Source organism: Rattus norvegicus, chromosome 5, assembly GCF_036323735.1.
Source record: "Rattus norvegicus strain BN/NHsdMcwi chromosome 5, GRCr8, whole genome shotgun sequence".
NCBI lineage: Eukaryota > Metazoa > Chordata > Mammalia > Rodentia > Muridae > Rattus > Rattus norvegicus.
In genome coordinates this window covers 156135896-156159354 of record NC_086023.1, presented here as the reverse complement: position 1 = coordinate 156159354, position 23459 = coordinate 156135896, and the positions used below count along the sequence as shown (strand labels likewise).

At 49.4% G+C, this 23459-nt stretch overlaps 1 protein-coding gene across 2 annotated transcripts in view; it reads left to right on the top strand.

The window, feature by feature from the left end:
* The first annotated feature begins 11199 nt into the window (after nt 1–11199).
* Nucleotides 11200–23459, top strand: part of Vwa5b1 (von Willebrand factor A domain containing 5B1) — a 67557-nt gene continuing 55297 nt past the window's right edge. For both annotated transcript variants that reach the window (XM_063287792.1, XM_039110065.2), the window contains exons 1-2: nt 11200–11416; nt 11722–12038. The gene's annotated coding sequence lies outside the window, so the exon portion shown is untranslated. The remainder of the gene's footprint in view (nt 11417–11721; nt 12039–23459) is intronic.

The window sequence follows — 23459 nt, the reverse complement described above, 5'->3', positions numbered from 1 at the left end:
GAGAGTGAACCAGCCATGCTTGTACCACGGGTAACTTGGTATTATTATTTTATATCATCATCACCAACATCATCATCACCACCATCATCATCACCACCATCATCACCATCATCATCACCACCATCATCACCATCATCACCATCATCATCACCACCACCACCATCATCACCATCATCATCACCACCATCATCACCATCATCATCACCATCATCATCACCACCACCATCACCACCATCATCAGCAGCACCATCATCATAATCATCATCACCATCATCATCATTATCACCATCATCACCACCACCACCACCATCACCATCATCATCGAAGCTAGAGAAATGATCTAGTGGACAAATACCTGCTCTGGAAACTTAGCCAAAGTCCAGATCCTCCACACCCATGTGAAAGCCAGACACGTGTGGGCAGGTATGGCGCCCACTATAGTCTCAGTACTCAGAAGGCTTCCCCGGGCTAACTGTTAGTAATTGCAGCAGAATCAATAAACTCCACGTTCACCAAGAGGCTCTGCCTTAACAAAATGGAATGTGAGCAAGAAAGGCCCTACGTTAACCTCTGGCTTCCTCATGTACACATGTACGTGTAACACGCACATGTCACACACATACACATGCAACAATTATTGGAATGCCTGCCTGTGCTAGTTCAAGGTCTTCCTCAGCAGAGTGCAGACCTTGCCCGTGTGCCAATGCTCAGGGCTGGCACTCTAGAGCCTTCTCCTGAACCCAGGCCTTGGCCCTCAAGGCTTCTTGTATATACTTACCCTTTCTAGAGCAGAGGCCGGACCTACTGGCCCCTGCCCCTCATGACCTGTATGAGCAGGTGCCACAGGGGGCAGGATGCAGACATTGAGACCCACTTCCAAGCTTGTATAGAAGTCAAGACCCCGAGAGGCCCAGAGACTGACTCCAGATATCATTCAGTGAATTTTCAAGCTCCAAACGCAAAACCACTCAGTTATGCCGGACACTTCCAAGAAGCATTACCTAAGAGGCAGCCTTAGAGAATTCTTTTCAATAAATAACTAAGAATACATTAATTCCATAAGCCCAGCAAGTCTCTACTGTCTATTCAAGGGCATCGGCTGTGTGATATATATTACCTGGGAAGCACTGGCCAGCCTCAGGAGCCAGGAACATAAAATGGACACAGCCCACACCCTCACAAAGCTGGGAGTTCAGAGAGTGATGGGCAAGAGGCAGGGAGATGGAGAGTTAAGACAATCACCAAACCTTGCAAGATGGTTTATATATGCTCGGCCCAGGGAGTGGCACTATTTGGAGGTGTGGCCTTGTTGGAGTGGGTGTGGCCTTGTTGGAGTGGGTGTGGTCTTGTTGGAGTGGGTGTGGCCTTGTTGAGGTAGGTGTGTCACTGTGGGTGTGGGCTCTAAGACCCTCATCGTAGCTGCCTGGAAGTCAGTATTCTGCTAGCAGCCTTCAGATGAAGAAGTAGAACTCTCAGCTCCTCCTGCACCATGCCTGCCTGGATGCTACCATGTTCCCACCTTGATGATACGGGACTGAGCCTCTGAACCTGTAAGCCAGTCCCTATTAAATGTTGTCCTTATAAGAGTTGCATTGGTCATGGACTAAGACACCTAGAGAAGTCAACATAGCAGGCAGGTACAGCCTGCTTTAGGATAACAAGCTGTACCCCAGTTTGTCAGAGGGGGTCTAATAACACTGTATCGCAGGATCTCACTGTGTAGTCCAGGATGGCCTTGAACACCCCCCCCCCCCCGGAGCTGGGGACCTAACCCAGGGCCTTGCGCTTCCTAGGCAAGCGCTCTGCCACTGAGCCAAATCCCCAACCCCGGCCTTGAACTCTTAATTCTTTTGCTTCAGCTTCCCAAGTGCTCAGGTTGCAAGGCAAGCACGTCATGCCCAGTTCCCAGGTACTCCATAAGGACTTGAAAAGTAGTATTCCTCAGGCTCACTATGTTTTTCCTCAGACGCTCCTTTAGCTTGGAGGTATGCACCATGGTAGGGTCTGCAAGGTCAAGTTCAATGACATCACCGTCTCACCCTGACTCTAAACTGGCCACGTGACTGTTTTGCTTCCACATGGCCTCACCTAATAGAGAATCTCCAAAGCCAGGGAACGTGGCTTTGGCTGCCTTTGCCTCTCTCTGCTGGTGTCCACCGTGACTGAACAGATAGGTGCTGTGGGCTGGATGGCTGCTGCTGAGCCATGAGCGCCGCAGGCCAAGCTTCCTGCCCTCACAGGGCTTGCGAGTGGCGTTCAATCCTCCCTCTACCCATGCTCCGATACTCTACAGCGTCCACGAGTGTTTTCATAAAGTGAAACCAAAGACGCTGGTCTCTCCTATCTAGATCTTTTCAGTGGCTACATTTTCTAAAAGGATCTATTTCAAGTCTCCCAGGGTCCCCTACGCTCCTCCCCTACTTCTTGCCCATAGACTGATGACCTCTAGTGTACCCAACATACATCATGCTAGATGCTTTGATCAACACTGACTCGTATGTTTTCAGCTTGGCAGTCCTCCGTGCACCCCTCTTGTTTTGCACCAGCTCCCACCCCTGCTGGGCTCTGCAGAGCTCCCAACACCCTCTGCACCTGCTGCCCCTGGTTCTGCTATTCCTTCTTTGTCCTAGTCTTCATGAAACTGAGATCCTAACCCTTGCCATTTGATCATGCATGCAATTCCCTCTTGAGCACCCCACCCCCAGAACTTCCTAACCCAACAGGCTACTCTGTGCCCCAGGGACTACAGCATTTCACTCAAGTGATTTCCTATCCACCTCTTGGTGACACAGGACTCAGAAAGGAAGGAACAGTGGCTTCTTGTTAGCTGCTAGAGCCCAGAGTCTGCTCTGAAGGAAACGCTGTGTTTATTGAATTCGGACAACAAAGGCTTCCGGGATCTGGTCTGAAGATGATGCGGGTCGGTGTGGATCAAAGCATGCTGGGTACACTGGAGGTCATCCACACATGCACAGCATGCCATGAATGGCCTGAAGACTACAGGGACTAGAAATGTATTGTCCTTCCCTCCAGGGAAGAAACACAAAAGACAAGGGGCAGGAAGTCCCACACCACATCTGAGCGTCCCTTCCTCTCTCTTCCTACTCACCCTTTTTGCGAAGTGTCTATTTTTACAACACTGATAGAGCATGGCATGAGACTGACAGCTTGGCTGACTCTGTACTCTGAGCAGTCTCCTGCCTCACTCCAATTGCTCCCAAGCAGCCAACTCTGCCCCATCCCCTCATCATGGGGAAGCTGCCAATTCCCACCCCCACACAAGGCCAGCTGTGTTCCTGCCCCAGGATGGCTTTGAAGCCTAGAGTTGTCACCGTCTGTTTGTTTGAACTCATGGCAATAGATCATGAATAAGGAACAGGCACCTGACAGACACACAGCTGTCTCCTGCCAGCCCCAATCCCTGTCAGCCACTGTCTGCAAACCCCAGGCAGCCTGCTCCCTGTAGAGGGAATAGGGTGCAGGCAACGGGGCATGGGAGTTGGTAGTAACTCATTTCAGCTCAGTTGGCATGGAATGACCCCTCTGATGTACAAGGAATCCTGGATTCCAGCCTTGGCTCCACTACTAACCACGAAGCGGGTAAGTCCCTTAACTCTTCTGACCTTCCATTTCCTCATCTGTCGTGTGGATACAATGACAAATCTAAATGAGGGCCCGTCTTTTGTTTTTGAGAAAGGTCTCCGTCATCATGGGTCCATTTGGTTTCATTCACTCGGTTGCTCTGCTGGGTGCTCACCCTCTGACAGGATTTGACCTTGGCATGGTAGATACTTAGCAGTTCAAGAGGTAAGGCTTCACCTCAGTGAGCTTCCCCTGGGGTAGGGGGGGATCATGCTAAAACGTGATCTCATAATAAAATGTTAACTTGTAGTCATAATCAGTGCTATGGAAGATGTGAGCTTGAGGCCCCAGGTTGCAGAGTTCGTTACTAGACAAGGAAAGAGACTAGAGAAGTCCGTGGACCCAAACCTATGGGTCCCTGTTGGCTGAAGTCAAGGGCATCTTGTCCTTCTCCTGAACAGCATGAAGCCATGTGCAGGTCTCGTGGGGGTGTTTATAACATATGACCGAATGTTCACTATGGCTACTGTGGAGAGGTTGGAGGTCCCCGAAAAAACACAGGTGACATACCATTGGAACTATTCCAGAAGAAACGGGAGTGACGAGGACAGAGCTTGAGAAAGCATCCGCATGGCTGTCCACACACCAGTGAGGAGGGACTGTTATTTGCCAGAGGAAATGCAGGGACATAAAGGGTCATCAGTCCCCCACACGTAACCAGTGATGGGGCCGGAACTCACACTCGGCCTTGCGAAGCAAGGGTTTGATTTCAGGGGACCAATGACTTAAGTCAGGGGGCCAATGATTTAAGTCAGGTGCCATTATTTAAGTGAGGTCTCAGTGCTGTGAATAAGAACTATTGTTTAACTGAGCTGGCTTCTACCTTAAGGCTCTGGCTGCTCTGTTGGTGACCACCCAACCTGGTCCGCCATACCTGACCAGCTTTTCCTCCAACCATGCTACATCCTCAGCCAAAATCAAAAGGCGCCAGCTATTGCCATGAGGAAAGCAAGCTTAAAGGTCAGCCGGAAATGGGATCCTAGAGAAGCGGGCAGCGAGAGTTCAGACATCCCACCATCGGGAGTCCAGACCCTCTGTTGTTGCCTTCTTGCCGTGTCCTGTGTCTCATCTGTGGTTTGTATTGTACACCTCGAGGTAGTGTCACAGCAAGCGTTTAAGCCCAGGCTATCCTCACTGGGGCTTCTAGGGTCCCTTTAACCAAGAATTCAGCTGCCCTGGCTAGCAATGAGATACAGTGGCTTCCGTCAAGCTCCCTGGAAGATGTGCTAATTCCATTGGGCATGACCCAAGGAAGGTAGCTATACAGAGAAGGATGGTCGTCACCAAGACAGAGGCATCATCATGAGTAAAATCTCAGGAGCACAAAATGTATGGCTAGAGTAAAGGTTCCTCATGAAGGACTGAACAGAAGCTGAACAGAAGGACTGAACTAAGCAGAAAGTGAAAGACCTTGAATTTTATAGAAGGACATTTCATAAGAAGTCTGTGGGATTCCTACTGAATGATTTCCAGCTGGTTCAGAAAAGGGTGAAAAGTGAAGGCCGTCATCACAGACACTACACAGATCCACTACAGCATGGGGACTAGATTGGGGTCCGTTAGACTGGAGAAAGAGAGAACGGGTGAGAGTCACCACCAGGAGAGACAGAGAAGATATAACTAAGCAGTATTAGGGAAACGGGCTCTATAAAAGGCAGGGTGTCAATGAGCTATTGCCAGGAAGGGCTGCTTTTCAAACTGCTCCCAATTCAGTGACTTCACCAGTCTCTAGACCAGCTAAGCATAGTGGGTCTTGGCTGGGCTCTGCTTGGTTGGCTACACTGCCCCTGATTGGGTTGAATAGGCTAGATAGATCAACGTGTCTTGGGCCAGCTGACCTCAGCTGGCCTTAGACGGTCTGGTTTAGTCCCGCTTCGCTTAGCTCTCACCCTCCTCCTGGGACCAGGCGAGCAATCTGGACATGTTCTTATGACAGCTGGACCAGAGGCACGAGAGAGCACGCCCAATCCCGCAAGTGTTCTGTGAGGCTTCAGCTGCGTCCTGTGTGCCTGTGCTCCACTGCTTGTCACTGTCCCTGAGCCCAAGGGGTAGAAGGCACCTTTTACCTTAAGAAGAGCTGCTCCACCACACGGTAAAGAGCATGGATACAGGCAGGGGTAAAGGAATCAGAGTCGTTCTATGCAATTTCTTCATGCAGATAATGGAAACGGATTCACAAGCTCTGTCTGCCTCCCCAAAGTGACTTTTATCAGTTCAACTGCCTTCGAGTGAGAGCCTCAGCCCCTGCAGACCCCATGGTCACACTCAATGGACTCTTCAGTAACTGTACCAGAATGGACACACACACACACACACACACACACACACACACACACACACACACACCCTGTGCCCTACCAAGGCCTGCCCTGAATCCTCTACCAGCCTTGTCCTGACCTGCCAAGATGCTTCCTCAGGGAATAGCTTTTCTCACTGAGCCTCTGTTGATCACACATTTCCCAGACTCCCTTTCCTCTGTGTGGGCGGAGACAAATGCACGGCTTTCCTTCTGGAAACGAGAGGGTGGCTGGGGAAAGAGGTGTGTGCTCACAGGCATGCACTGTGGGGGATTCCCCACCTCCTCTCTCCACTTACCTCCTCCTTTGCTACCCCACCAGCTTACCTACCTTGGTCTGTTGGGAAAGGAGACTAGGAAGAAGGAAGGCTGACCAGAAGGAGTTTCTTTCCTATTCGGTGTCTCAGTTTTCACACCTAAAAAACAGTTGCATTGGTGGAAGGAACATTTGGTGTTTAACAAACATTCATGTGGTGCATACTAAGTGCCCTGCTATCTTAAGTGCATTGCGAACAGTAACTCATTTCACGATCAGAGCAACGATTCGAAGTATCGTCGCTTTACAATGGGGAAATTGCTGCACAGAGAGGGAAGGCCGTTTCCCTAAGGAACACAGCTAGAGAAGGTCAGCGTCACCAGCTAAACATGATCAGTCCAGCACAAGGCTGGACTTCACCCAATGTGTATGACATCATGTTGCTTCCTGTGCTCTCTGGATTTCCGTCTTTTAGCGAGACAACCCCTTGCTATCCTGCCTGCTCTGTCCTTCATTCCCCTGGATGGATGTTGTGGGTGAACTGGGTCACCTGCCTCACAGGTCGGAACTAACCTCTGGTCCCTGTGCATGTGACTTTACTTGGATATTAATCATGTGCACACACCATTCAGATAGGATGGGGCAGCACCACCAGGGTGAGTCCAATGAGCATCTTTTTAAGAGAAAGGAGGCGAGGAGATGGTTCAGGGGCAAAGGCACTTGCCACCAACCCTGATGATCTAAGTTCAATCCCCGGAACCCACACAGTAAATGGAGAAAGCTGACTCCTGAGACTTGTCCTCTGACCTCCGCTCTTATAGCATGTAAACTCCAATACATGTGTTCACATACATATGCAGAAAATAGCAGACAATTGTAAATTTTTCTTTTAAAGACAGAGAAAGGAGACAGAGGTGCTGAAACGCACACAGAGGGGATGGCTGTGTAAAAAGATGGGAAGAAACTGGAACAATGTGGTACTGAACCCAGAGCTGGCCAGGCTGGTCAATGACAACACAAGACAATGAGTGGAGTCTTTGGTAAAGTCTTCAATGTTAGGACAACCTGTCACATCTTCATTTTAGTCCTCTGGTCCTCATAATCCTGAGATAATAAATGCGTCTTTTGAGCTACTGTGGTAGCTGTGGTTGTCCATTGCGGAGTGCTGGGAAGTGAAATCTTGCAGCCTTCAAGCGGAAGCAGCTCTGGAAAGCATCTGCAAGGCAGCCATTTCTGTCCCCAACCAGCTGGCCACTCCTATCTTATATCTGGCCACTTCTCACTCTGATCTTATATCTGGCCACTTCTCATGTCATTTGCTGGACTTGTAGCCACAGAGCCAGGCTAGCACCAGTCATGAGATGCAAGCTCCAGCCTTGAGGTGGCCGAGTAGGCAAGATGGCGGTAGGTGTCCTTAATGAATGGAGCGCCCGTTGTGCAGCAGATTTTTCTTTTCCTTTTTCTTAATCTTTGTGTGTATGTGTATCCCTGGCTGTGAGTGAAGGCACACCAGTACCACAGCACACACGTGGAGGTCACAGGCCAACCTCTCAGGTTGATTCTTCTCTTCTAACTTGTTTGAAGCAGGTTCTCATTAACTACTATCTATATATGGCAGTTTTCTGGTATGCAAGCTTATGTGAATTCTCCTGTCTCTGTCTCTTGTCCCATCATGGGTTCACTGGAACTATAGAAGTCTACTGTTGAGTCTCCTGGGCTCTAGAGACCCAAAGCCACATTCTTTTTTTTTTTTAAAGATTTATTTATTTCATGTATAAGTACACTGTAGCTATCTTCAGACGCACCAGAAGAGGGCATCGGATCCCATTACAGATGGTTGTGAGCCACCATGTGGTTGCTGGGAATTGAACTCACGGCCTCTGGAAGAGCAGTCATTGCTCTTAACCGCTGAGCCATCTCTCCAGTCCAAAATTTACCTTACTCTCTTTTTTTTTTTTCTTGGAGCTGGGGACTGAACCCAGGGCCTTGCGCTTCCTAGGCAAGCGCTCTACCACTGAGCTAAATCCCCAACCCTCCAAAGCCACATTCTTACACAGTGTTAGCTACTTTCCTATTGCTGTGATAAGATACCGTGTCTTAGGGTTTCTGTTGATGCAACAAAACACCGTGACCAAAAAGGAGTCGAGAAGAAAAGTGTTATTTGGCTTACAGTTTCACAGCACTGTTCATTGTTGAAGGAAGTCAGGGCAGGAACTCAAACAGGTCAGGAACCTGGAGGCAAGAGCTGATGCAGAGGTCATGCATGGGTGCTGCTTACTGGTTTACTCAGTCTGCTTTCTTAAAGAACCCAGAACCACCAACCTAGGAACAGAACTACCCACAATGAGCTGGGCCCTCCACCCTCGAACACTAATTAAGAAAATGCCCAATATCCAGATGTTATGGAGGCATTTTCACAATTGAAGTTCCCCTTCTTTAGATAACTCTATAATTTGGGTATCAAGTTGGCATAAGACCAGCCATATTACTAAGGCAACTTAGAGAGAGAGAGGGGAGAGAGAGAGAGAGAGACAGAGAGAGAGAGAGAGCTTATTAAGGGTTACAGTTCCAGAGTCATGGCAGGAAACAGAGAGCTCATATCCTGACCAACAAGCAGGAGGCAGAAAGGGAGCTAACTGGGATTGACTTTGGCTTTTGAAACCTTCTCCAATAAGGCCACGCCTCCTAATCCTTCCCAAACAGTTCCCACAGACCGGGAACCAAGCATTCAAACATGTGAGCACATGGGGAGCATTTTCCTTGAGGCCACCACACATAGCAACTACTTTAGCCACTGGAGCACCTTCCCAGCCTGGGTATCATCTTTATTTTTTTTTTACTATCATAATAATGAATTTCATCATGACATTTTCATGCATGTACATAATGAATTTTGATGATATTCACCCCATTCCTCCCTCTTGCCCCCACTTCCTGTTGAACCCTTTCCTCTTCCCATGCCCCACCCCCACACTTCCGCTCTTGTGCCTTTCTCTGTGTGTGATGCAATACGATTCCTTAGGGTTGCTTACAGGAGCACGCCCACTTTACCATTGACTTCACCACTGAAGAGAATGCAGCAGAGATCTTGGCCTTCATGGGGGCTGAGAACTGGGCTTGGAGAGCTTTGGGGTTGGGTAGGCGAGGCTTAGAGTTCTGGGTGCCTATGTCCCTGAGCCCTAGTCCCAGGGAACCGGGACTCTCTGTACTAATAAGTGTTTATAAGCATTCCAGGCTGCGGGAGGCCTAAGGCAAGCTTCTGGGTCTGTCATTTCTCCTCTTGGTTTCTCACGCTTGCCTCATACTGAATGAAGATATAGATTCAGCAGGCTGGCTAGCGGGAGCTGCCGAGTGGCACAGAAGCCCACTGGGTAGCCAGAGCCATCTTTTCCAGTTTCCTAGGAGTCTTTGGGTTATTATCCAAACGCTAGCGCAGGCTGATTTGTGGTGGGCGAGAGCAGGAAGCCGAAATGAACTGTCTTCCCCCACAACAGAAGCTTCCTTCTCTGTGGAGGTCAGTCCTCTACCCCCAGGAGCATTTTAGGAGAATCCAGGTTAAACAGTGACTTCTGAGCAGGTTGCTTCCCACCCCAGGCTCTCCTTCCTCCCCAACCACTCATTGCCTTTTCTGAGCAGTCAGCTAAACCCCTCCCCAAACTGGTCCCCAGAATTCTTCTTCTGGGGGGTCACTCTCAGCCCGGCCATACTTATCAATACGGACGAGACCCGAGGCTCCAAGTGACCTGTCTAGTTAAAGTTGAATCCTTTGCAATCCTAATGTGGCTGTGCGATTGTGGAATCAGGGGCTTCTGGGTAAGGGCAGATCATATATGACCTTGGGCTGAAACAGTGAGATCTCTTATGCCCTTGCATCAGAGCACTCAGTCGCCACCCCTGGTGCACCCAGAATCCACCCTTTCTGAGTTAAGTCCAGTAAAGTGAGAGATGGGTGGGAGGGCAGTGTAGAGAAACGGAGGCAGACAGACCTAAGTGTAAATCCCGGCTCTCAACCCTTCCTCTGTGTCCATTCACGGAATGAGTGTGGCAGCTATTTCCACTGTTAATAAGAACACAGCGCTCCCCAGCTCTGCGTACAGTGCCTGGTGCGTAGTGGTATCTGTTAAAGGCCAGGACGGAATGGAATGTTTCCGGCAGAGTCTGCAGGGTGAGCTTGGGTGTCCCTGTTCCCTCAGTGCTTATCTGGGTGCTTTGGGCGAGCCATTCTGCTCTATGCTCTCCCAACTATGCTATAGTTGGGGAGAAAGCCTTTCTTCTTGGAGTTTTCCTTACGGAATAAGTGAGTTGAGGTGCACAGCCATTGCTAGCTCCCCCTTGTGTCCCCGGACACCTTGTGTTGTCATTAACTCCCACCCTGGGTCCCATCTTTGTTACCTTTAACTTTGGGCTCCAATCGTAGGTTTAGTTCTTCTGATTGGCCATGCAGATTCTAGATCTACCTGCCCTGATCCTTGTAAGCCCTTGCTTCTCTAAGTCACCCAAATAGCTACTCTAGAAGCCCCATTTTCAGGAGCTACCTAGAAAATTCCCCCATGACTGGCTTGGCCCTGGGTGGCCAGTGATGCCTGGAGAGTCACCAAAGACACTGGCAGATCCACTGCCTGGGACCACAGTATCCAGGGCCATCTGCTTGCCTGCATCATGGCCTCTTGGGGGGAAATGGAGTGACAGTTTGTATTAGTTATCTCATGGAATGGATTTGTTAAGGAACAACATTGGGATCTGGGGAGGTCAGATCCAGTCAGGACCTTGAGGGCTCTGTCCAGCACTGAATCGCCTGAAGGCAAGTGACTTATTTCCCCCTGGGAGGGTCTGCCCAAAGCCTGATGTCTCTGGAAGCCATACATTTGCTATCAGCCCCTGCAGGAGTTAGCCAAGCCTGCTAAGTGGCCTCCTGCTTCCTCCTGTGCTCAGGAGAAAGGGGGGAAGGGAGGGCGCGGGGTGGGGAAAAGGCAGCACAGCCGTGTGAGCCTGGGGTGATTGTCATGGTTACGCTCTGACAAAACAAATGGCTCTGCTTCCTGCAGGCCACCTAAACAGCCATCGCAATGTTGGCATTGATCAAGCCAGCTGCCAGGGCTGCCAGGCACTGGGCTTGGGTACCAGAGCCCAGCCTGGGAGTCCTCTCCAGTAGCCGTGGGTACAGGGAGGCAGCTGCGTGGAGAGGAAGGATTTGCCCTCGCACATGTTGCTCCTGGGACAAGGTAAGGGTTGGTGCAACCCAACCCTGCAGCACAAGGACAAGGGGCCTTATCCTAAGCGCTGAGGGTGAGTGTGAGTGTACGTGCAGGGAGAGTTTGTGTGACAGAGACTTGCGCTGTGTGCTTGCCCTGGGGGGGAGGGGGTGTCTCAGGAGGTTCCAGCAGCAGAAGTGATAACCACATGTTGCTCCCATTGAGCGCTCTCTCTCTCTCTCTCTCTCTCTCTCTCTCTCTCTCTCTCTCTCTCTCTCTCCCCTCTCTCTCCCCCTCCTCTCCCTCCCTTCTCCCTCCTCTCTTTTCTTTCTTAGTGTCTGTTTTCTGTGTATAATTCCTTCAGCGGCTCCTTCCTAAGTCTCTGTCTCTTCTCTCTGTCTCCCCTTATCTCTCTGTCTCAGCCTCCCATCTCTGCCACCCCCTTCCACCATCTCCCTGTCCCCATCATTTCTAGTCTGCCCTCTAGGGACCCGGGGCAGTCAGTGCTCTGTGGGTTGTGGGCTGCCCACCCCCTCTGCCAAGCTCCAGGCTCCTGCCTGCTGCCCTCTGGGTGCCTGGAGTGTGACTGTCTCCAAAGCGGCTGGCTGAGTGAACATTCTTCTTTGAGCTCTCACGTCCTGGGATCCTGGAGGTAAGAAGGTTCTGAACGGGGGTGGGGTGGGGGGTGGGGGTGGGGGTGGGGGTGGGGGGGGATCTTTGGGAAGTGGAAGGTGGTGCATGTCAGGAGACCTGGCACTAGGAATAGTGATTTCTAACATGTCAAGACCCTGCTGGAAGTCCCCTCACATCTCTTGGTGCAGCTCCGGAGGTCCCAGGAAGTCCTTGTTTTTTCTGATGTTTCTTTCCTAGCTGGTGGCACAGGAGGCTTCTGAGGTGGGGGCGGGGGGGGGGTTAGAACCCTCTAGTAGCTCCTCCTCCACTCTGAAGAGCAACAGGCAGCAACAGGCATCTCTCTCTCTCTCTCTCTCTCTCTCTCTCTTTCTCTCTCTTCCTCCCTCCCTCTCTCCCTCCCTCCCTCGCTTTCTCTCTCTCCTTCCCTCCCTCCTCTCTTTGATTTAGAGGCAATACCCATTTTTCACTTTCTCTGTTAGGACATAAGCCTCTTTCCTGTGTCGATCCATCTAAACCAAACAAGTCATAGGAAGTGGGCAGAGGCCAAAGGGCACAAAGGGCGACCTGCAGCTCTCTCACTTGGAAGAGGGGCATTTGAGGGGCATTTGTGGTTAACTGGGGAGGGAAAGGAGCTGAGCCATGATGCATGTGGGCTATGTCCTAGAGTAGAGGCACACTTCTGGAGGGACTCTCCCTGGAAGAAGTGACATGACACGGGTAGATAAGGGCATCATACATGTATGTAAACGTGTTCACATTTCAGGTGTGTGCATACAGTATGTGATGTGAAGGGAATTAAGTGTGTGGACATGCATGTGTGTGAACTAAGATTGTTAAGACTGTGGGCTGAGCCTGACCACGGGGCAACTGAGCAGGACTTGAAGGCCTGACATGTGAATGCAAAGTCCTTCAGCTTTGGGCGGTTCATTCATCTCCAAGGGGCAGTGCTTGGACCATTTCTAACCGGGCCCAGGTGATAGTCCGTGGCTCAAAGCAGGAAGGGAACCTGAGACAGGCCAAGGTGCCTGGCATGATAGTGGCTTGGGCTGTGAGCATCCTTCCATCATAGCTTTAGGAGTAGGGAAGATCGAGGGTCTGTGGCCTCTTATCGGAAGCACTGTCCTAAAACCTGGGCCAGATGATGCTCTCAGAATGTTGGCCAGTCATTGGCCATTGGGCTGCAAGTCAGTTGTCCAACCTACAGGGAAATGATCCTGGATTGCAACAATATGCCCTGGTCAGAAGGATTGGGATGCCCACTAGATGCCCCATCCAAGTAACCAGGCCAGCTTTAGGCTTTGACCCTCTGTGCCTCTCAGAGCTGTTGCCCTCCCAGTGAGCACCTTCTCTGACCGGCTGCTCTCTCCTGGCATTGATGGTAGCCTTAAGGAGGTATAGATACTCTGTGGGAAAGAGTCAGAGAAGGGGCACCTGGGGTCCCTGGATAAACATCATGGCTTTGGGCTTCTACTCACCTGAGTTTTTTGCTGGGTGCTATTGTTTCTCACAGGGCCTCTCTGCTGATCTCTTGCAAGGTCTTAGCTCCAGAATCCAATGGCCAAGCCCTATAGACTCTCCTGGTCTCATAAGCTCCTTTATTTGGCCAAATTTGGGATGTGGCTTTGACAAAGCCAAATAATGTCAGTTAGACATTCTGGGTGGCTAGAAATGGACCAGCAGAGCCATTGGACCACATATGGCTCCAATTCATGGAGGGGGCACACAAGTCTATTGGCCTTGTTTACTCCTTCCTGGAAAACCAGCTTCTCTTTTTAGCCTCTGGAGCTTTTACCGAACCATAGAGCTGACAGTTGCAACTCTCTGTATGCCTAGGTTCTTTATGGAAAGGGAATTAAGGTCAAGGGAGCCTGATGTGGGACTAAGAAGACTTTCTAAAGGAAATGGTGTTAGTGCAGGGCTTTGGAGGAAGCAACAGAGGCACATGGCCACATGAGGAAAGAGAAGCAGTAAGTGTCTTTTATATAGCTGAACTGTGACATCAGTGGAGAAGTGGCAAAAAGGATTGGTTTAAGAGTGTTGAGTCAATTTGCATGATCAGACAGGATGAAGTGGAAAAAGGGAAAGGAATGAGATCCTCTGAGTCCCTGGGTGCCACCTGATGCCAGGTACTGAGCTGAGTGTTGGATTTCTGTTCTCTAAGAAATGAGGGCTCAAGCAGTAAAGAGTGGAAATCTCCTTCTTAAGCTTATGTCAACCAACACCCATGAGAAGGGCTCTTGAATCTGAGCTCCATGAGCTGGTCAAGAAGCAAGTGACAAACGGCCTGAGACAGTCTGGGGCACAGAAGCCACTGTGTACATTCATGGATCATCTGCTTACCCATCTGCAGCTGGGAGACAGCAAACCTCTTTGGGAGGGAGCAAAGAGTTGACAAGGGGGACAGCTTGAAGTAAGAGCTCGAGGGAGGTTCAACTCCAGTCCTTTGTTTCTTCTAGTCTTAGTGTTTCTTCTAGTCCTGAAAAATAATTTCCAAAAGCAAGAGAGGGAGCAATTGGAGAGGAGGCCAGGGGCTAGTGTGCTCCCTAGACCTTACTCTAGTGTCTAATTCATCCCCATTTTGCAGAGGTTAAAAAGACATCCTGGGGGGGGGTCTCAAAGAGCTAGAGAGTCATGGGCACAGAGCAGATGGAGAAGTCATTTTACTAGCATGAGACTGGAGATGGGGCATGTGGTCCAGCATCTCCTTAGCAGATGCTATATCAGCTGGGTATCTGAGAGAACTGACAATAAAAATGGTCTTCATGCCACCTCTAGAGATGTTCGAACCACTCTGTGAATGACAACTCTTAGATATAGCTCAGAAAAGCTGAGGAGGAATCTAAAGAGGTGACATGGAGGCTTAAAAGAGCCCAGAAGGATAAGACACTTTAGAGGAGCATGGATGTAAGTTGTGGAATGAACATAGGCCTAGGGCATAGTGTCTGTCCAAGCTGCTAACTGAGACTGCACAATTGCCAGAATCTAGGCTTAAAAGTCATTCTCACCGGGGTCTGGGAGGAAGGATCACAAACATGAGGACCTGGATGATCCCTAGAACCCACATAAAAATGCCAGATGTCATGGAAGGAGCTCGTACTGCCATCTTTGGAGATGCTGAGACAGTGGCTTTCTGGCTAGCCAGTCTTGCCTAATTGGTGATCTCCAGGCCAGTGAAAGAGCCTGTCTGATAAAGAGGTAGATGATATTCCTAAGGAAGACACCTAAGGTTGGCCTCTGGTATGTGTGTGCACGCTCATGCATGAGTCTTAGTGTTTCTTTCCAGGGATAAAACAACCTTAGCAAAAACAACATGGTGGGGTGGGGGATGGTTAATTTCTGCTTCTAACTCTCAGGTCACATTCAGGTCACTGAGGGAAGTCAGTACAGGAACTCACACAGGGCAGGAACCTGGAGGCAGGAACTGGTGCAGAAGCCATGGAGGACGGCTGCTTACTGGTTTGCTCAGCCTGCTTCCTCATAGCACCCAGCCCAGGAGTGAAATCATCCAGAGCAGCCTTGGCCCTCCCACATATAAGAAAATGTCCATTATATTTTTCTATAGGGCAATCTTATGGAGGCATTTTCCCAATTGAGAGTTCCTCTTCCCAAATGACTCTAGCTTGTGCCAAGTTGACATGAAACAAACACTCACATACACCCACATACCCTAAGTACAGACGAGCTGAGTACTTATACAAATGCTCTGCATATCTGCCTGCCCTTGCTCAAGCCGCATGGCAACTCCTGTGCACAGTCAGCCCCTATGTGCATCGGTGTGTCTGAGACTGTTGGGTAGAAGAAGCAATGGCCATAGAATGCCAAAGAATTACACCATTGGATGAAAGTCTCATTGAAGCCACGGGACTCAATGAGGAGTTTTAGAGGGGATGTTGGGGCCTTTGGTCCCACACACTGTCATAGACAAAGGAGAGCCGAGACACCAAGCCAGTGACCGGCCAAAAAAAGAGAGAGAGAGAATTAATAACAATGAAGTCTGAAAATTCAAATGTAATAAACAGAGAATTCTCTAGAAAGCCCACGCCTATTCAACTCAATCCTTGATTTGTTCTTGGTCCACTCAAAGTTTTCACATACGATTACAATCTTATTCTGATCCAATGTAGAACTGTTTTCAAGTTTTTAATTTTATTTTTCTCCAAAATAAATTCCCAGTTTAAAAATTGTTCTTCATCATTTCCCGTGAAACCTTGTCATTATTTTAAGAGGATTTCCCTCCAGCTACTGGGGAAAACGTGGAGCCTTCTGTAGTCTGCGTTTTAAGGCTTGTGAGTGACTGGATGAGCAGGAAACCGTGGCACTGCTGGCTGGCTTGCGTCCACACTGTCCACCACCACAGTTCACACCTTAGTTCATTTATTCAACATTTAATGAGCACCTACAAGGTGCTAGCCACCTTCCTGAGTACTGTTGAGAAAATTAAAAGCCCTTTCTTCATGGAGTGCGTATCATAGTGGACACATTCGTCATCATCTTTTCCTTCACGTGTTTGTCACCTCGTAGCGTGGCTTCTATCCCTGACCATGCATCACCTTAGCTTATAGACCGGAACATTCACGGCTTCGCTGGCCAAGTTTGATTGTGCTGCAGTAACATGAGACACATGCTCACAGCAGGCCACATGTCATCATGGAAGGTAATCCCGCCTCCACATGCATTTCCAAGATTGCTACGGCAGGAAACAGGATGCCACCAAGCACACACTGCTTCCATAACCTCTTCCCAGAGGCGAGGGACTCCACTACTGCATAGCTCAGTGGTTCTCAACCTTCCTGATGCTGCGACCCTTTAATACGGCTCCTCATTGTGTGATGACTCCCCAAGCATAAAATCATTTCATTACAATTTCATAATTGTAATTTTGCTACTGTTATGAATCACAGTGTAAATATCTGATGGACAGGATATGTGATATGTGACACACACAGCCCCCTCAAAGGAGGTCGTGAAAGCTACTGCCATAGCTCGTTGCCTGAAGCAAGACATACCTCAGGTTTTCAAGGAGGGCAGGGGCAGGCAGCCTGCCCTGTCTCTATGAAGAGGAGAGCCCAGGTCTGCTCAACAACATGGAGATCATTGTAGGCTTAACCAAAAGGGCAGCAAGGGAGCCTCTGTCAGAACACTAACAGAGTACAAGGTAGAGTGCAGAGTTTGATCTACGGTAGTTGTTTCCAGGGTCTTAGCACCCAACCACAGCCCTAGTCACTGGCTCTCAGCTCTAATCGGCAGATGAAAATCCCTAAGGCCAACAGAGTCAGACTCCTAACTAGTGCAGCCTTAGCAGAGTGATGGGTTGGTCTCTGCAGAAGCCTCAGCCTTCCTGCACTCCCCCGTCCTGAGCTGCAGTCTCCTGGTCTTTAGGATGAAAATTGCGGGGCTGCTGGAGTTTGAGTTTGTTTCTTGTTTTCCCTCTCTCCTGGCTCTTGGTGTGCTAACGTTTGTGGATGGATGCAGAAGGGCTTGGGTTACAAATTGCATGCGTTATGAATGAGCGCCATGCTTTTATGACTCACTACTGAGTTTGAAAATGTTAATTGGTCACAGGCTAAAAGCTCCCTGGACAACTTTTAATTACATCACTTTTACTCTTTTAAGCTGCCAAAGACTTCTGAGGTAGCCCATTTCGAAAGCCTTTTTAGAGGTCTGAGCTCGGCTACCTGGGCCACATCTTTCTCCTATCACCCCCTTACACAGGGAGAAGCCACCCATGTGCCTTCAAAAGTCAGACAGAGCTGGGTGTGGAGGTGCACATCTCTCATCCGAGCAATCAGGACAATGAGGCAGGAGAGCTGATCATGAGTTCAAGGCCAGCTACTCTGGGCTATACAGAAAAAACCTACCTCAAAAAAAAAAAAAAAAGCCACTCACTGTGTGTAATACATTCTAGGTTGTCATGTTGTACTTCCTCTTGACGGCTCTGGGCAGCAGGCTGGAGTGGTGTGCTATTTCCACAGGTCAGAAAGCAGATGCTTAGCCGAGGGAAGTCGTGTGGCACATCACTGGGGGGCACACTACAGAGCCTATCGTCAAGCTGAATTCTGTTCGGGATCTAAGGCTTTTGGCTCCCAGGCTGACTGGGTGGCTCCTCTCTCACCTACATCTCTGCTTGGCTTAGTCTCCATAGCTAACACCTCCAGTTGGTAACTGGGCCTCTCAAAGAGAAGGCTGCCTCTTTTCCTGTGGGTGAAGGATCCCATAGCTCCAGGTGTGGCATTGTAGGAAACACAACCAGGGTTCTCTCCCCGACACCATCACCAACTACTCACTCTCTGACCCAGGAGGATTTCTGAACCGCTCTTGGGTTTATTTGAATAGTATGTAAATCAAAACAAAACGATGTCCACAATTATGGTCCCAAGGAACTGAGAGATGATTAATGCAGTACTTGACTTCATAATAGTTTGGAATTGGGCTGGAGAGATGACTCAGCGGTTAAGAGCACTGACTGCTCTTCCAGAGGTCCTGAGTTCAAATCCCAGCAATTACATGGTAACTCAGGTGTATCTGAAAACAGCTACAGTGTGCTTATAATAAATAAATAAATAAACCTTTAAAAATCAGTTTGGAGTTCTGGGAGGACTCTGAGTCCCTAGATCTTATTTCCATATGTCTGCTTAGCACCTAGGGTACATCCCAAGGGCAGTGATTCCCAGTCATGCTTCTTAACTTTCTGAGGGTTCACACAAGCCAAGGGGCACAACAAACCACATGCCAGGTTGGTTCTTCTGCAGCTTGGTGCCTGGGAAGAGCTCTGTTGAGGCATTTCCCACCCCTTCATTCAGCTGCTCTCCCATAAAGGTCACGGGCCAGTGCTGACTGGAGTAGGTGAGTAATAAAACTATCATGAAGTCCAGCACAAGGATGGGAACCAGGGTGATCCTGAGGGCACCCCCAGAATCAGGTGAGGCCTGATAACAGCAAGCTGGCTACAGGCTCACTGACCGTGCCACAAGACATGAACTGATTGAAGGCAGCAAGGCACAGAGGGCCATGAGCCAAACAGTAGGTTCCTGAGCTTGGCCTCAACCCTGCTTCTATCACCAAGTGACTGTGTGACCTTGAGGCTTACTTAACCTCTCTGGATATTGTTTTCCTCCACTGTAAAGGCATAACCTGCCCTTATGGAAATTAAATGAGATCATGGAGGGTCCTTCAGAAGCCCACCCCCAATCTGAGGATCAGACTAAGCAGTGAACAAGCGGTCTCCTTAAAAGGGCAGAGCGGTAGGGATGCAATACAGAGCATGGCTTCCCGCCTGACCTGTGCTGTGCCTCCAAAAGCCCCTGAGACCCTGGGCTGCCCACTAAGGAAGAGGGTATGGGATTTGCTTTCCTATTGACTGTTGTCTGGCCTGGGCACAGCTTGGTGGGAGCCATCTGACCCAAGCCACTTACCGGCTCCTTCTTTAAACAAGCATTGTAGGGTGATGTGGTTGAGAAAGTGATCACTCAAGCCAGGGCCCTGCCACCCATGGATGTGTCACCTTGGGCAGGGTAGGGAACCACTCCATGCCTCAGTTTTCCTGCCTGCAGAATGGGGGTGGTAGAGTGACGGCCAGGCCTTTTTCCTGGCTCCCCTGAGCATTATCTACTTACAGAAGTCCTTCAGGGTAATACCTGGGATCATTCCTGTGTATAGCAGTTTTGTTTTGTTTTGTTTTGTTTTAAAAAACTGTTTCAGACTCTATTCTGTATGCTGGAAACAGAACAAAGACAAGGACATCCCTGGTTCCTATCTCTAGGAACTTAGACTTCTAGAGATATTAGGCAAAGGCAGACACTAAGCCAGTAACCCATCCACCTCCAGGCCCCACATTCTATGGTGTGCCTGTCTAGTCACTGCAGTTTGTGTGACAGTAGGAGTACCAGCCTGGGATCTATACTGAGTGGGAAGCAGACCTGGTGGTCCTCAGGCCTGGTGGCTTTTACTGCTTGTCCAGTGTTCTCTGCCAACCACACGGCCTCCCTGTGCCATCTGACGGGGCAGCCTGTGGTAGAGAGAGGCCTCGCAGCTTGTCACTAACTGATCTAGGATCTCAGAGGGAAGTTAAGACGATGAACGTATTCTGATGCCCACACACGCAGGCATGAGCCCTGGAGTGCCTGGATGTACATTGGTGGGGAGGGAGGGGATGAGGGTGATCAGGGTCTCCATAGGAAATGGCAGAAGTTCAGAGGCCCGGGTAGAGTCTAAGTGGATGGATGAGTTAGACAGCATCCTCCCCATAGCCCTGTGAACCATTGCTGAGGACCAAAGCTAAGTCAGCATCCTGTACACGGCCCCTCTCCTGCATCCTCCCCATAGCCCTGCCATTTCTCCGAGGGACTGAGTAGAGAAACTGAATTTCAGAGACACTCCCAGCTGGGGAGAGATAGGCAAGGAAGACAAAGGAAGATTCTAGAAGCAGGAACCAGCTTCCTTGTCTGGTTTTTTTTTTTTTAACATCATGCAGAGGTATTTGGAGAGAAGACCAGTCAATGGTCACTCTACTTTCTTTAGCACACCTCTGAAGAGCCGTTTTAGAGTAGCCCTTCCTCTGTCCATCATCCTGTCGATCCTCTGAAGGTAGGTATGCCTGGTCTGGAGACAGGGACAAGGATAGAAGGCCTGTTAGAATCCATTTTAGTGACTTTTAGTCCCTTTCCATGGGGTTTCGGTGATGCTAATAGCTCAGTGGGTAAGTTCACCTTTAAAGGCACTGCAGAAGGGTGACTCAAACTGAATTGTTAGAGACAGAATCTGATTTTCCTAGCAACACGTGTCTTTGTTTGAGAAGCCATCACTTAAAGGCAGACTTTAGCACTGCAGGCTCCAGAGGGGGCCCCAGGGAACAGGCCACCTGCCAGCCAGCAACATTTGCATGCACTTAAGCCATACCTCTAAAGACCTAAGACTGTTGATGGAGACTGCAGTGGGCCTCTTCTGGAGTTTCCCGGTGCCCCCATTTCTCCCTTCTCCGGCAGGTCAGTTACCCCCTATGACCTGGTAAGTTCAGAAAATGTGGATAACCTGGGCCTGTGACTCCTTTGCTAACTGTCCTGGACATGAGCAGGGGCTGGACTCCGTGCTCCTAGACAAGGGGAGGACAGCAAGGACAGAGGCGGGGCATTTTCTGTCTTGACTCTCTCCAAGGAAGATCACAGATGCCTCCGGGATGGGGTCCTATGAGCTTTAGGCTGAGAAAGAACATTTCCTCTACTATTCCACTGCTTACGTGAGCCTACAGTCAAGGCCTCGCTTGGTGTCACCTCTTGACAGTATAGTCTGTCCCCACTCATGGCATCCAGGGGTCTTAATACATAGAGTTCAGGCTAGCCTCAAACTACAATCTTTCCTCTTCCATCTCCAATGAATTGTGATTGTCAATACGAGACACCGCATCTAACTCCTCCCCTGTTCAGCATCAACTATGGGTCCCACACTGACAGGGAAGACAGGGATCTTATATTATGTAATCGACTTGCTAGGTTCACAGAGAAGGCTATGGGCTGCATCTGGGCATCATCATGCAGCTGGGTTGGTGGATTCACCCTCATTTTCCACCCCTCCATTGGCTCCTGTGCCCTCTCCCAAATCTAGCTTCTCGCTGCTCTCACTACCTTCTATTTCTCACCTCCGTTATGATCTCTTCCCACCTCTCATAATTCTCCTTCTGGTTTCGTGACCTCCACACACTCATACAGAAGCACACACACACCCTATAACTTTAAGTCTAGGTTGTGCCTATGCGAGAAGATATGGCGTTGGTCCGTCCATCTTTGAGTCTGGCTTATTTCACTTAGCAGCATGACTTCCTACTCCACCGACGTTCCTGCAAATGTCCTGCCTGCACTTTATGGCTGCACAGCAAGACCCTGTACCACTTTTTCTTTATCCATCCATCTGCTGATGGACGTCCAGGCTGGCTCCATTTCCCAGCTAGTATAAAGAGAGCAATGAGCAGCATGGTTCTGCAAGTGTCTCAACACGGGTGTGCAAATGTGTCAACACGGGTGTGCGAATGTGTCGACACAGGTGTGCAAGTGTCTCAATATGGGTGCATAAATGTGTCAACATAGGTGTGCAAATGTGTCAACATAGGTGTGCAAATGTGTCAACATGGGTGTGCAAATGTGTCAACATGGGTGTGCAAATGTCTCAACATGGGTGTGCAAGTGTCTCAACATGGGTGTGCGAATGTGTCGACACAGGTGTGCAAATGTCTCAACATAGGTGTGCAAACATGCCAACATAGGTGTGCAAATGTGTCAACATAGGCGTGCAAGTGTCTCAACATGGGCGTGCAAATGTGTCAACATGGGCGTGCAAGGGTCTCAACATGGGTGTGCAAATGTGTCAACAAAAGTGTGCAAAATGTCAAATGGGTATGCAAGTGTCCCTATGATGTGTTACCCTGAGGTCCTTCAGGGAAATCTCCAGGAATGGTATGTCTGGGTTCTGTGGCACAGTCTGGTTTTACTGTCTTTGAGGATGCTCTGTATTGATTTCCATGGTGGCTACGCAGGTTTCTATTCCCAAGAACAGTGAAGGGTTCTTCTCTCCCCCACAGCACTCCCCCCCCACCCCGCCTCCAGAGTCTGCTGTCATTTGTTCCCTTGAGAGCAGACATTCAGACTAGGGTGAGACTGTCTCAAAGCAGTTTTAATTTGCATTTCTCTGATAAGGATATCAAATATGTTTTCAACTGCCTATTGGCCATTCATGTTTCTTCTCAGGAGAGACGTCTGTTCAGTTCATTAGTCTGTGTACTGGTTGGCTCATTTAGTCTTTAGTGTTTATTTCTACAGTTCTTTATATATCCTACATATTAATTCTCTTGTCTGCTGTGTAATTGGCAAAGATGTTTTCCCTTCCTGTCCGTTGTCTCTTCACTCCGCTGATTGTTCTGTGTAATTCTGCTGGTCAGCACTTGCAATTATTTCTTGAGCTATTGGGATCCTTTCCAGAGGAGCCCTGCCTGTCAACAGAGCCCCTGCCTCCAGTTTTCTGGGGGAATGTGTCCTGAATGGGTGGCTGAGAGAAAGAACACAAAGTATGGGGACAAGGGACATGTCTGTCTTGTCCTCCGTCTGTCTGATGGGTCTGGAACAGACTTCAGCATGCAACAGACATGCCTTGTCCATCCGCTGACAAGACACAGCACATTCAAAGGAAACATGTGATATGAGAACAGCTGGTTCTCTCTGCAGAAAGGACTCAGAGGGCTCTGTGGAAATGGAAGTCTTTAAGCAGGGCCTTGAGAGTGGCTAAGATTTCCTTCAGGGGTCTGGGGCAAGCCAGCAACACCAGAAGACAGAGCTTAGAGTAATAGTTGGGAGAGGGGAGGTGTTGATGAGCCAAAAGATGACATAAATGTAGTAATTGTAAACATAGGAGACATAAAGGCGGGGGTATGGCACATGGATGTATGACTCTGGATGAG